At 44.0% G+C, this 15,709-nt stretch overlaps 1 protein-coding gene across 4 annotated transcripts in view; it reads left to right on the forward strand.

Annotated features, from left to right (window-relative positions):
* The window catches only part of YIPF1 (Yip1 domain family member 1), a 163,630-nt gene extending 151,993 nt beyond the window's left edge, over positions 1-11,637 (forward strand). For 2 of the 4 annotated variants that reach the window (XM_078670416.1, XM_078670426.1), the window contains exon 10: positions 10,796-11,637. The gene's annotated coding sequence lies outside the window, so the exon portion shown is untranslated. The remainder of the gene's footprint in view (positions 1-10,795) is intronic. The other 2 variants (XM_078670432.1, XM_078670440.1) reach the window with 1 other exon arrangement.
* Positions 11,638-15,709: the final 4,072 nt, after the last annotated feature.

Here is a 15,709-nt window from a genome sequence, read left to right on the forward strand (position 1 = left end):
AGGGGGCAGACGTTCTGCATGCAGGGAGTGCGTCGCGGCGACTAGTCTGTGGCTTCAGTGCAGTGGTCAGGAGCTCTTAGCTAGGTGACTCATGAATAGAGCATGCCACCCTTGTATCCAATATAAATGCTCCCCTGAACTCACTCCATGTGATGCCATGTTTCTCTTTGAATGCCTCCAGTCTGAGGACCTAGGTACCCGGCTGGTCAAACTGTGGATAAAGTTCACTATGTGCCTTTTGTTGGAAATAAACAGCACTGCTGGAAATTGACAGTAACACTACACGGTGCGGAATTTCAAGTGTATGTACTTTTCCTAAAGTAAGGGCTTCCCTATGCTCATTGCTAAAGCCTTAAGCTTACACACTGGATGTGGGTTGGGAAGCAGACATTGTAAAGGTTTCCAAGGGAAGCAGTGCTACTGGATGCAGGGTGGTAGGATGCAGTGGTGGAGTTGTGTACATATGACCTAACTCCATCCTAGTATCGAATTAATTTGACACAAGCTATACACTTTACTCCTACTATACAAAGCAGCCTGTGTGGAGACCATATCAATCTAGGGGCAACTTCCAATTTCAGCAAAGTCACTTGAAACTATGCTCCCGATCTACAACAACACATGCTACAAACATGACCCTAACCATGACAATTCAAACATTGTGCTTCAAAAATATTTTGAGGCACCCTATCAAGCTGCGAGTTAAAAACAAACCTCAGATTCTGGAATCTCGCCTTCTTGCAGTAATAACTGAAAAAATTGCGTCAAACGCCCATAATCTGCTTGGTTGTTCGTGCTCCTTGGAGCTGTAACGTTTTAAATGCCATGGGAAGCGCATTCATGAAAACATCGCGGCCTATCAGTAAATCATCCTGAGAGAGGGGAGAAGACCGAGACGAGGCAAGGAGAGGGAAGGGGCGAGAATGGACAGGGCGGGCACGTGGGCCCTGGAGGGAGTCCGACAGAAGGACGAAAGTGCCGTGAGAGAGAAGCAGAGGTGACGCTTGCCTCTGCCGTTTAGGCTGCGGAAGAGCGGTGCGCCCCAAGCAAAGGAGTGTAGTGCAGCACAATCACGGGGGAGAGCTGTTGGGGGGTATAAGGTAGAGGAGCAGATAAAAGGAGGAAGACAGGAGGGGGGAGGAGAGAAGCTCGAATGCAGTGGCGCGGGAGATGAGGGAAGAGCGGGTAGACAGTCGAGTAGTATGACTGTGAAAATAACGTGGGAGGGGAAGGGGTTGAAGGACAACGTGCAAGGACGAGAGGCAAGAAGGGAGGAATAGGGGAGGGTAACGGTGACGAGGGAGGGGGCAGCCCTTTCTGCTTTCCAACTCCCCTCCGCGCCTACCGACATATTACGGGCCTGTTACCGGGAGTTCTTTCGGGCACACCAAATACCTGCTAGACTGCGCCGGCACCGAGGCAGATCACACTACAGAGGAGCGGATGGCGGCCTACTACAGGGAGAACCCCCTAGCCACCAAGCCCACGTAGTTGGAAGCTGGGCCTGCGCCTAGAGGCACCGGGCACAGAGAACAGCCGGCAGGCAGGAAAACAGGAAAAAAATGGCGGCCGCAAGCTTCCGTATTTTTTCGAATTCGGGGGCGTGGTTTTGCTGTTTTGAGTGACGGACAACGTCACTGTCTAAAGAACAGCAAAACGTATTCACCCAAATCCGAAAAAGAGGGAGCTTCTTTGGAGGGACGGCTCTCTCCTCCAATGGCTGGCCTCCGTTTAGGAAGCCAGCCAATGGAGGAGAGACAGAGCAGGGAGGCGGGATCCAAAGCGCTACTAAACAACATTAATTCTCCGACCCCAGACTGCGCAAGCGCAGCCTTTAGGTCCGAGACCTAAAAAGGGTCATGAATGGGTCATCATTTTCTCTTTTTTTTTTTTTTTTTTTTTTTTTTTTACAGATTTTATTGCCTTTTATAAACAACAATGCATCTGCTATTACAACAATACATTTACATAGTTCAGTCCTTTTGCCTGTGTCTCATATCTCAGAATTAGTCATTACAGATATGAATGGGTCATCATTAGGTGTTCTGGAGAAATTTTCCATCTGCCCAACAGACCATCATACGCATTCAAGTGGAAAACATTTTGCTTTTTATGTATGGAAAATCCACCTATCCCAAAACCTATTATGACTGAATGTTATCATCTGACCGCCTATATCTGGTAAAAATAAATAACAGATTTCATCTCTAAAGGTTCACAGACTGGCTATCTCCGTGTAAAGGAAGAATCTTTCAAAGATTGTCTTCACATTTCCAATGATGAAGGATTTCATGACCTCTTTGTCCTGTAAAGTGATACTTGATTACCATTTAAATCCATATCTGTAAGGTCCAGCACAAAGCTCTCTTCACAACTTCGATATGAAAAAGGCCCTTTATTGTTAGCCAGATAGCTGCCTCAAAAGAAAGTTAGTGCCCATTCTCAAAGGGAAAGGCTCATGCAGCTCTTTTTTTATTTTTTTTAAGACTTTTTTTTTTAATTTTAATTTCATTAGTCCTACAAATATACAACAATCAACTACAGTCTCATCCAGGTACATTGATCGATTATAAACGTTCCGGCAGTGTGTACTCCACAAGTTTCAACAATATCAGTCAACTTTACTACCCCGCAAAGCGCCTTCTCCCATCTCCACCCACCCCCTCCTCGTGGTAGTGGTTACAATCATTGCTTATATCCCCAAGTTTGTCATGGGCTATTTTCAGGGGTCAGTACTGTACATGGTGGTTCACATATATTCCCTCGGGATTCATTCCATTTCCCCCATATTCGCGTCCACTTTTTAGGGCAGCCCCTATGTGTATAAACTGCTTTTTCAGCTGCCAATTCTACATCCATATCATTCTCCCACTGGATTGTGTGGGTAGTACCCCGGAGCGCCATTTCCGTGCTATATTTCGTTTTGCAATAGCCATTGCTAGTGTAGCCCACGCTTGTTGCGCCACGTTTAGGTCCGTTGGTTGCCATATATTTAAGATGCAGCATCTAGGGTCTACAAGGACCTCCACCCCAGTTACTTCCGAAATCTGTTGTAGTATTTGCTTCCAGTATGATTGTATTTTTGGGCAATCCCATAATGTGTGAAAGTATGTACTTGTTTGTCCGCAACCCCGCAGGCAAAGTGAATCAGGTGCATGCCCCAGTTTGTGTATCATGGTGCGGGAATAATGTACACGATGTAAGATTTTGAGCTGTATTAATTTCAGACGAGATGGGATCGCTGCCTCCCTGGCCGATGCCAGTGCATCCATCCAATCAGAGTCGTCTATGTCTCCCAGTTCTACCTCCCACTTGCTACGTAGGACTACCGTAGGATCATGGAGGTTGTTAACAAGTTTCCGGTATGTTAGCGATATGGCGTGTTTGTCTAGGTGGTCTGTGAGGAGCCTGTCCTCCAGTGGTGAAGTGTCTGCCAAGGTGGTGCCCGGAGGGATAGCGCTCTGGAGTGCGTGCCTGATTTGGGTGTATCGGTATCGCTCTGTGTCCTTATTTTTCTTGGAGTGCTTCGAATGGTAGGATTTCGCCCCTGATTAACAAGTCACCAATGTTTGTAATACCTATTAGGTCCCAGTGTTTGAACCCTTTAGAGTTCGCTAAGGTGCCCAGTCGTCGTGTCTCCCAGAGTGGGGTGGCCAGTGTAAGCACCCCTTCCCATCCCAGCGCTTTCTGGGAATATTTTGATTGTGTGGGCCGTGGGGCCAGTCAGTGTGTGACACCTCTTGTTCGTGTATAAGGCTCTTATCAGGCGGGTAGCCAGCAGTACATCCCTGTCTAGACGGTAAGCTGGATCATCATGCGGGCATGCAGCCATTGATTGACAACCGCTACCTGCGCAGCCCAATAGTACAATTTGACACTGGGTAGAGCTATGCCGCCGTCATACCAACTTCGTAACAATTTGGATTGCGCTATGCGAGCATTTTTCCCATCCCATAGCAGAGTAGCTACTTCGGCATTAATGGCTTAGTGTACGTGATATAAGTGAAGTGTAGGGACCTATTTAGTGATTGCAAAAAAGTTAAAAATTCCCTGGCTAGTAGAAAAAATAGAATTTATTAGGTCCTCTGATGGTCCCTACAGGAAAAATAAACTCAGTTTTGTAATCTGAAGAGTATATGCTTATAGTCCTATAACTAGGTAGCAAAAATCGGCTACCTGGTTAGGCTTCCTGTAGGGACCATCAGAGGTCCTGATGAGTAAGTAGTAGGGGACTACTTACGAAACATGTCGACCTGGTAGTAAGCAATTTGCCCTACCTACACAAACCCCTTCTTAACGTTCCCAGCTAGTGAACCTAATAAATTCTATTTTTTCTACTAGCCAGGGAATTTTTAACTTTTTTGCAATCACTAAATAGGTCCCTACACTTCACTTATATCACGTACACCACACCACACATAGCCTATCGTCACAACTATCAGTGCTCCCACGTAGTTCGTAGGTCGTAGCATGCCCCGCCCCGTAGAGGGACGGGAAGACCCCGATGATGAAGCATGACACTAAGGGGCTTCTTAGTGTGTGAGGGGTATTTTAAAAAGCACATGGTGCCCTCATCTTGTCATCACAAGAAAGGGCCATACCTTTAGACCCACCATCACCATTATTAAGTTTACTCACTTGTACAAGCATGCATAAGGGACATATTAGTCCACACAAGACCAAAAGCTGTAAGAAACGGAAAAAAAAACAATTTTGTACAAGGACATCACCCATGTGGAAACTGTAAGGTTTGTTGTCTAACCAAAAAGAGCACAGAACTGTTTTTCCAGAATGGGGCCACCTGGGAGCAAAGAGCTTTCGCCAACTGTAACAGTACCAATGTGGTATACCTCATCACCTGTCCCTGCAAATTGGAATATGTGGGCATGACCAGCAGAGCCATCAAAACCAGAATAGGAGAGCACAAAAGTACAATAAGGTGTAAAAAAGCCAGCACCAAGCTAACCAACCATTTCTTAGAGAGCGATCACAAACCTGAAGATATTTCTTGGACAATTATTGAGTCAGTGGCTCATGAAAGACACCTTCTAGAGAAGGAGCAGAGATGGGTATTCCGCATCAACTCAAACAAGACTGGCTTGAACGATGAAATTCCATGGGGACAACTCTAGTATGTGCTTATCTATGCTTTTATATGGTCTATAATGGTACAACCTTCCATGGAGCTCTATGGCCCAGACACTATGGTAATGACCGACACTCATAAAAAGATACTGAGCACAAGTGGACAATCAAACTGTCCTGTTTAGTTATCCCTCTGTTCTTATTTAGATTCATTAGAGCGTACCACCTTCAATGTATTCTGACTCCTAAACCTATTTATAATCCATACTGGTCGTCATACCACCAGAATACTAATTTTTAATGCCTCAATGTTTTTCAAAAAAACAGAAAAAAGACTGAAAACGAGTCGTTTTTCACACTGCTGTGCCACCAGCGGCGGCCATTTTGGGTTAGCGCTCTAGTCTATGTGGTTCCAGCAACAAGTCAGGAATGACGAATCACCTCCACCGCTCAGTGAAAAGACGGCAGAAACACGGCCACACGGTTCCTCAGAGAGGCACAAGGGTAGGAATAAGGCATTGCTCCATGAAGCGGATATGTAAGTAACGGATCTGGCCACGAGTCTCTAATCCATTGGTCGTGCACTTTACCAAGGTAATAACAACTCACCGATACCGGCGAGTGATTGCTAGATGCGGTTTCTCGTTTCAGTATACAGCGGAGAAGACCCTTCGTATCGCCAGCTCATGAGGCACGCTAGAAGTGTTTAATCAGTATGTATATAACTGCTCGATTTCGCCGCACATTCAAATCTCGTCTGCTTATGTATTTAAGAGAACGCTGAAGCTAGCAATTGAAAGCGAGTAAATGTTTGTCATTGTCAACCCCCCCCTTTTTTCGAGAACGACTACATCATCATTTTTACCATTGGCAGCTAATCTCCCTTGTATGTGTGTTTTTTTCGGGTGCATTGAGACGTGAGTGCATGTGTTTTTTGAGACAGGGTGCACTTATCCACAGAATCTGTGGCTGAGAATCTATAAATATATATGAATGATATGACGAGTTTTTCGACATCGATTGACACAACCATTTTTTGTGTCCCGGTGCACATTCAATCAATCAAGCGGGCATATACTTGATATGGCCACGCAATGACAATATGAGAACTGTGTAAATAGGCATCGAGTATCATCTGAATGGATAAATGTAGCACTGTTTTACATGTTCTTTGTGCATTTTCTTCCCCCTTTTCTCATTACAGAGACCAGATCCGGTCAGATTTTTCAAAGCTTCCCTAAGGGCCCACTCAAGCCCGGAAGCCTAACCAGGTAGCCGATTTTTGCTACCTAGTTATAGGACTATAGGCATATACTCTTTAGATTACAAAACTGAGTTTATTTTTCCTGTAGGGACCATCAGAGGTCCTGATGAGTAAGTAGTAGGGGACTACTTACGAAACATGTCGACCTGGTAGTAAGCAATTTGCCCTACCTACACAACCCCCTTCTTAACGTTCCCAGCTAGAGAACCAAATAAATTCTATTTTTTCTACTAGCCAGGGAATTTTTAACTTTTTTGCAATCACTAAATAGGTCCCTACACTTCACTTATATCACGTACACTACACCACACATAGCCTATCGTCACAACTATCAGTGCTCCCACGTAGTTCGTAGGTCGTAGCACGCCCCGCCCCGTAGAGGGACTGGAAGACCCCGATGATGAAGCATGACACTAAGGGGCTTCTTAGTGTGTGAGGGGTATTTTAAAAAGCACATGGTGCCCTCATCTTGTCATCACAAGAAAGGGCCATACCTTTAGACCCACCATCACCATTATTAAGTTTACTCACTTGTACACATTGATAGAATCCCGTTGTTTATATAGATCAGTCAGGAGGGTGATTCTATCATTACCTCTACACTTCCTCTATTGTTGTTTTGGGGTTTGAATAATGTACTCCACAAATAGATCCAGGGCCGGGCCCCCGACCGTCTCCGGTACGCCAACTAGGCATACAAATATTGCGTCGGGACCTCCCTTCTTGTTCATCCAGTTTCTTCTTCAGCACAGTGTTATCTTGCTCCAGCTTGCGCATTCTGATTTGTAGGTCCGCTGTGTCCGCCGAGAGCCCCGTTGTCGTTTTTTCCACCTCTCCCAGGCGGTCCGTTACTTTGGAGAGGTCTGCTCGCATTAAGGAAATGTCCGTGGAGATCGTGCCCATAGAGGCCTGCATCGCTTGTAGTGTCGCCATTACATCTTTATGGGTGATTTCATCTGCGTCCCCCGAGCTGCGTGGCACTTGTGTGGACGAATGCGGCACATTCCCCTTTGCCGCTTCTGCGCCATCTTTGTTGTAGGCATATTTTTCCAATCTGGGGGCCTGTGTATTGGCCCTCACTCCCCTGCCGCTCATTGTTGCGTGCCTCCGGGTATTTTACTCACAGCCTACTTGGGGTGGGTGATCAAGAGGCCCCCCTGCCTTTACTTTCCCCTTTCTGTAATGACCCCCCCCTGGGGCTGGTGCCAAGTAGTCTCTCCTCACGCCCTCACTCGCAGTTCTCCGGTAGATTTTTGTGGTCTGTTTTCTGGGGCCTGAGTTGTCGTTCTTTAATGGATGGGGGTGGGGAGGATGGGGGGGGGTCCGCCGAAAAGCCCCTCGAATGCAGTGCCAATCGATGTTTTCAGGTGCCGGACCCCCAGCTGAACCGCCTGTACTCCGGTATTTCTCTTGCGCCCTCCGGGGGGGCGTTGGGTGCAGTGGGCCCACGGCCGACCCGCCGCACGATGCCTTTGTTGTTCGAGGTCCCCGGGGGTATGTCTGGCCACTCGTTACACCCTCACCCCTCCAGCGGCGCACACGTTTTGCGAGGCTGTCGCTTGCACTCTGTTGCTGGGGCGTGTTCCGCGGGGGTCCGGGCGTCTGTTGTGCACTCCGCTGCCGCTGCCAGAAAACGGGTCCCGGACCTAATTTAGTCCCCGGCTTCAGTCACCAGGCTAGGCCGCAATTTGTACTGCGGCAGATCTCCGCTCTGGAATGGTTCCCGACGGCGCAAATTGGCTCCTCATACATCGGAGGTACTCCTGTCGGGAAATCTCTGCAGTAGGGCCAGAATCGGGCAGGATAACTAAGCGGATTTTGTTGGGAGGCTCCTCGGGTCACGGAGCTCTCCTAAGCTGCGGCCATCTTGTCTGGCAGCTAGCCACGCCCCCCTCCTGCAGCTCTCTTGAGGAATGTCTTCTTTAATGAGATATGTGATAGACAGCCGATATCTGGAAACAAGGTCATACTATTTAGGCACTATTATTTAGACTCTGACACTAAAGCAGCTGACAATGTGGTACAAGCTTTTCTGAGAAACCTGTTTATTCAGCTGGCATTTCACTTTTTACTGTCCCTTTTATCTACTCCTACCTAATTTTGTCTGCCACTATAAGATGGTGATTAGATATTTGATTTACTGGTCGACTATCAATGAAATTTGCATATCAGAGAAAGAAAATGTTCTTGCTGTTCATCTACTATAATTGAATGAATATAACCCCTCTCAGAATTCAGACTGACAGTTGTTCTTTATTAGATTTAATGGACAATGTACATCAGTATTTTATCAGTCCACAGCAATAAACCACCCATTACCAATTGGACAGGCACAGAATACCGAAGAGATCGGCCATATACCTCTAGCCAACAAAGGACTCTAATTTAGTGAAACACTGTAGGTCCCGACTAGCAACATACTATATGGCCACTTCCTGGCATTATGTTTCATATAGGTGCCCCAATATAGGCTCAGGTAGTCACCTAACCTTTCACCTATATTCTCCCCTTCCGTCATCCTAAGTCCGAGTTGACACAATGACGTATAATCCCTGAGGGTACCACTTTGGGTATATAAACACCATATCTTGCTGAGGTAGTCAGGGGTGAAAAGGACTTCCATGCCGACACACTGACGTGAGACGCTGAGGTTCCTGCATGCAGACACTCCAGCTCGCAGTGGTCTGACATCACTTGCGGGGTGTCCATCTCGAGACCAAGACTGGGTCCCACAGTCTCTCACTTCAGGTAATGGCGTTGACTTTGTCCTGGGGGATCCTTGGCTTTTACCCCTACATACATGCTAGGTACACTTAGGTACATCTAGTTAGGGTTGCATCGTAGGAGTAGTCATTCTACAGTCATGTATTTTAATACTTGCTGTAGTCATTGTTTTAATCACTATTGTTGAAATCTACCATCCTTTTACTTGGTTGGTGCTTAATATCTTATTTATCTATGACTGTCTTATAGTTGTTTCAGCACACCAATTTTACACTAGAATGATGCTTGTTCAATAAATGCTTATTGAAACACTTCCCCGACGTTTATTCTGTGCATCTCTCTGAGACCAAGTGAGCACGAGTGACTGAGCGAAAAGTATTACACGGTTTGCACGATCCTATTGGATCAGAGTTGTCATGTTCGTTGCACTGTGAACTGGCTGGTATACAGACTAACATACCCGGTGGGGGTGTCCGGAATCAGTCTGGACACCAAGCCCACAGTCTGTCTAAATGGTACTACACAACTGCATCTGACTGACAATCAGAATTGGGATACTATTAACAAAGTCCATCCCAGTAGGTCTCTCCGCCACTTCTCCATTTAACCCAGTGCTTCCCAAATGTTTTAGAACCGTTGCCCAATTTTTAGACCAACAAATGTCGTTGTGACCCAACAAGCTTTAATGGACATTAGGTGGGCGATTTTTCTTTTTTTTAAATAAATGTAACTAAAGCATTGTGTGGTAGCACACTGTCATTTACAGACTGCACATTTTCTATTGAAATGGCTCCAAATTTCCACAGACAAACAGTTTTACTGATAAAACTATATTGCATGCAAATGATGGTGTAGAAATCGGGTTTTCATGAATATTTATAATTTGTTCATCACCAAGTCGGAATTACCTAAATAAATTTGCTTCATTTTTGCGTCAAACTGCTGAATGTGTGCAGTTCATGTTCAGTAATTTACATTTTGTTGTGGGTTACAAAAAATGACATTCTTCAGCCTTGCCTTTCACACTCCTTGTGCTCTAACCATATTATCACATAATTCACTTAACCTTTCTTTCTCTAACTGCAAAGTGAGAGGGGTTTGTAAACACAAGCCCCCATGTTCAAAAAGATAAAAAGAAATGTGTCGGAAGACATTGCCTGATGTTTTACCTCTGTCTTTGATGCCCAGCAAACGTGACAAGATAAATGCAGAATTTAAATGCATCTTAATATAATACTTGGACTTTTCCGACGCACCAAGAATTGGCTCACAACCCACCAGTGGTTCAGTAACCACTATTTAGGAAACGCTGCTTTAACCTGTGCCTGCTCAGGCCATAAACGTTGAACACAGCATTTCTAAACGGTCAACCCAGTACAGTAACCAGCAAAGTGGACTATAACAGGTGCCAAAACAGGACCTGTAGACCTGCTCAATACTGCCAGCTTACTGAAAACCATAAACTGTACACATATCCCTCGCACTTCTTCATCCATCACACTGCTAAGCACTGCGTCCCGTAATACGATAACCACACCTTAGATAATACAAACTCTGCTTTTGTGTATTAAAAATAAAATCTGCATGACTTAAGCTATTTTCTGTGCAAATAAAATATCAGGGTGTTCATTTAGTCTTCATTAATTGACAAGATATTTTTCTAGTTAGATTCGATTAATAGAGGGAAAATATCATCTTTCATTGTACATTTATGTCTTTCAGGTTTATGTCCCTGCCAATAAGGTTCTCTTCTTCCACTATCTATTTTACACTTAGGGTAACCGAAATGAAGACAAGCTGGAACCAATTTTATAAGAAGCTGCCAGGACTGATTGATGGAGACCGGTGACATGGAAATAATGAAGTGAAGAATAATTAATTATTTAGGCAAACAGAATCTTTAATGCTTGCAGTCTAGTTTCTTGTTTTATCTGAGACACCTATTTCAGAGATTCTGGTTCCACCATTTGTACATTACTTACCGAATATATAAGCTTTTCTTAATAACTATTCAATACATTACTGCACCTTTTCAGTTAATGTTTTGCCGTTTATTTATTCTTTATGTAGTGTGCTGACGCTCTGCACAGTATGAACTATTTTGGAAAAATGCATTTGTTATTGTTGCATAATTGATGCTCGGGATACTTTGGATTAAATGGTGACGTTTACTCTTTATAATGTCTCTAAAATCAAATGAGACTAACACAGACTTACATAGCTGCAGAAGCTGTTTCACTCTGTGAGATCCTCTGCACTTACTCAGTCGTGGCGCCTTCTATTTCCACTGTGGTCTAAGGAGCTTGACCATGTTGTACTCATACATGCCTTTAACTGTCAATGGGAGATGTTTCTTGTCTAGTTTCAATTTTAGTATTGTCCTATTAAAAGCTTTATTTTAATGCATCTTTTCTTCAAATTTCAGTTCTGTAAAAGGGACATTTAGTTTTCAAGAACTGCCGGATTTCATATTTCCATTCAATGTTTTTAGCCAGCCACATTCTAGGAGTTTAGACAATTTATTTTTTTGATGCCCTTTTACAATAAAATAATTACCAGCCTTACCCTATTTATTGTTTCTTATGCCTTTTAAACATTTCATTATGCTAAGTGACAGGTTCATTATTAAATGCTCTAGGTTAATTATTTAAGAAGTGTGACTTCATTGCTTTAAGTGCCTTTTAAGAAAAAGCCTGCTATTGCATGATTACCCGCATTTTTTTTTTTAGACTAATGCTGTTTGCTTTTGGACTCTATACACCAGACCCCAGTGCATGTGCTCTTACCTCTATAAACTTGTTGAATTGGTTAAAAATCGAAATTGGCACCTTTAACTTATCTATAATTCCCTAATTTATGGTATCCTGTGTTCCCAGGGCCTGTTCGTTGAATGCCACTAGGGGACTGCAGCACCTATTTTGCTGCTACTAAAGTGACAAGGCAAAGCATGTCTTCAGGCCTGCCCCTGCAGCCTGAGTGTGCACTTTTCAAACTGCAAATTTGACTTGGCAAAATGAACCATTTTTCAGGGCTAAACCTTCTTTTTAATACTTTAGCACCTTTAAGATAAGCCCTAAAGGCTTATAGGGCAGGGTGTATTGTATTTTAAAGGTATGGCATGTGTACTTAAGTTTTACATGTGCTGTCAGTGAAAAAATGTTCACTGTGTGAAGGAGGGCACCCATAGAAAACACTCTATCACATTATAAAACCTTCTAATGCCTAATTTCAGTTTGGTAATGGCTACAACAATGATTAAAGGACTCAAATTAATAGTAAGGAAATTGGTATTTTTCTGCCTAAAGTCTCTCGTTTCTCCAGAGCTTATCCCCACCTGTCACCGGACGGCCTACTGGCCCCTTGCAAGGGGGTGTGAATGGCTCCTAAGAAAGGAAACACAAAGGGTCTTGGGTGGGAGGAGCTGTGACCTCCACCTGACAGGATGGCCTAGTGGATGTGACTACCAACTGCACCAGCTTCAAATGGACATCACCTTTCACAGGCAGACATAACTCATACCTAGGCCTGCCACTACCATTTTCTAAGTTGCCAGAGTGGCCCCTCTAGACCTTTGAAAGACAGTAGGACTGCACCTCCTTTTAAACCTGTGCTTCCCACATTTACCCAGGACAAAAGAGTGAATTCCAAGGGTGTGATGGCTAGTCTCCTGTTCAGCTCCAGGACACAAATTCTGCAATAGGGCCAAATTTCTGCTAAATCCAACTGGATTGGCCCCGGACCTCGCTGGTGGCTTTTAGGAGATTGATTAATGACCCCCAAGACGTGTCCTTTTAGAGTATAATCTTTTCTCCTTCAAAATTGCAAGAGTGGACATTCAGAAACTTTTTCTGAACTTTTTGCAAAAAATATAAAACTGCCGCTGTTGAGGAACTGCAGGTCGGACTCAGTTTGTTGGTTTGAATCCTGAATTCCATACCATTTTCCGAGTCTGTACATAGAGGATTTTGCCAGGACCACGATGGAACACCACCCTGCCGTTGCCAGCAGCTTCCTGGGGCTGCCCTTCGCTTGCTTGGAGTTTTCAGCCTTTGATGTCGAGAGCCTCAAACTTCCTACTGGAGCCGAGGCCCCCACCTGGATCCTGCAGTTCAGGCTGCTACCGTCAATGAGGCCCTCTTCGGATCCAGCCTGCACCCTGACCTGCCAAGGACCTTGTCAAGGAGGACTTTTCTGCAGAAAAACAACTAAGTCAGAAGGTAAACATTTCACTTGGATAAACCTAGCTGTATCTGACCCACGGTCCATCACGGTCCGCCTTGACTTCGGATTTTTACAAATACTAGTACAACCAGAAACCTGCTGTTGGTGCTTTGTGCATTTTGGTGCTAGAAACATCTAAAAAATAAAAAATCATAACCCTGGTTGAGCTCAGATTTAAATTTTTGAGACATGACTAGACAAAGTAAGGATTAGTGCCATTATTACTTGAAGGGGGCTACCATCTACTTAACCTTATAGTACACTTTCTCACAGTGCCCGTCTTTGCTTTCAACCACATGAGTTACCCTTCACATGCTAAAACACATTTAACAACTATTCAGCATGATTTCTTCATTTTGCTCTCCACTTACAACTCAATTCAGTAAAATGTAGAAACACTATTTTACATTTCACTTAAGTAGATGCTTCTTTAGTTTGTAAACACTAGTCACAGCAATCTGCCTCTAGATTACCTAAATAGCCAATGTCTTCTGCAACTGCTCATATTCCATATGTGTTATTATGTAGCTTGATCTGTAAAATCCCTGGTACTGGTCCGATAAATCCCTTATCCATCACTTTATCATTAATATTGTACATAATGGTCCTCCCTCCCTCAAGTCTGAAGTGATGTTTTCTGGCTGCAAGTGGCACAGTTCTTGCATCTCTACGTATCTGCACACTTGGGGGGAGTGAAACAGGACAATGCTGTGTTTCAGAATATACCCACTACCACCTCCAAAGTTGTGGAGGAATTGTATTCCCTCAAACAAATTCTTCCTATTCTTAGACTCCTGCGTGACCACAGTCAGCTAGGTGGGGCTGATTTTCTTATGTTATTACCCTTAAAAATTAATAAGAGTGATAGTTCAGGATCTAAAATGGAAACAAGCCTCTGTGCAGTCGCCAGCCTGTTGTATGATTTATCAATAAGCAATTTCAAACTTCACAGGCAATGTGTAGTAAAAAGCAAACAAATGTCCACATGCTTTATAAACGCAGTTGCATGCAGCTTAGTAAATACCAGCTGGCCCTTTGCCATCTTCCCCTTCAGTAAGGTTTGCATGAGTACTACAAAGCAATTAGACAACAGAGTTCTAGATTGCTGAAACTGTGTCCAGAAACTGTATATAACGTGTCTTTCTCCAGCACTGGATATCTCATGTGATCACATGCTTGAATTATTTCCATTGTCCACCTCGGAATTCCTTACACATTTAGCATAACAGTCTCAAAGTTGTGCATTTATCACATTATACTATATAGCCTATCCATTGCAATATGTGTGCTAGGTTGTCCCTGCCTTGAACTATGCTTATTTTAATATATTCACCTGCTTGGACCAATAATTTGACTTGTAGTTTTCAGGCAATGTATTCTTCTGAACAGTGGCAAGCGTTTGGAGATCTGTTTCTCCTTTTCTCCAAGAAAATGCAACTGGCAGTTGCAGCTCCTTTGGGAATTTTTTTCCCAGGGTCCGTGTTCACAAGTTGAATATTTTTATTTTGCTAACGTGCTGTGGCAAGAACGAGCCCCGTTGAAGAGTTGCAGCTTGCTTGGATAATTTTCAGCATTAAATTCTATTTCCCAAATATATTTTGTTGAGTTTTATTGTAACCTACTCTATGGTGACTATCATAAAAAGTAAGCTTCATTTGACATTACATAGTTGACAACCTCTTATGACTGCCTCCTCCCTACTTGTAGAAACATCACCCCAATCAAGAAAATAACAAATAAAGGACAGGAAGCAACTCTTCTTGTTTAGGGAGTATCAAATTTCGACTAGGACCCTCTAGGGGCGTAATGTTCTAATAGCCTTAGAGCCCTCCGTAGCGGGCTCTACCCATCATTAAAGGCCCGGTCCCTAGTTTAATGCTGTAGCAGGTCTTTAATGGGCGGTAGGTAGAGCCTGCTACGGAGGGCTCTAAGGCTATATTACACTGGCTACTACAATGTCTCTGGACAACACACATCAGGCACTGAAAAACAGTCATCTCTGGACACCTCTGTAACAAATCTGTTGTGCTGATGGCAAATTCCCTAAAAGGCAATGCTTTGCTCTCCTAAATGGACAAACAAGTGAAATGTCTAGAGCCCTGTGGCAAGAAGTTGTACTATTCCAAAAGTCGCTTGCTCAGCCAGGTGGTCATGTCAAGCAATGAGCTTCACCTTTGGCATGAGTTTGAGTGTTCTCTCACTTATCTTTATACTTTGTTCAGGAACAGTCTAAATTTATATACAACAGACACAAAGAAGCAACTGTTCAAAAACTCTGATTTCCTGGGACCTAATGATCTCACTGTCAGGGCCTTGAACGTCAGTTTCTCATGGTGCCAGCACATGTGCCTGAAGAGTTTTCAATTCAGAAGCCAACGACTGTATATTCAGCCTGTCAGCTATCCATTTGGTGTC

The sequence above is a fragment of the Lissotriton helveticus genome, chromosome 1_2 (genome assembly GCF_964261635.1).
Source record: "Lissotriton helveticus chromosome 1_2, aLisHel1.1, whole genome shotgun sequence".
In the NCBI taxonomy this organism is placed as follows: Eukaryota; Metazoa; Chordata; class Amphibia; order Caudata; family Salamandridae; genus Lissotriton; species Lissotriton helveticus.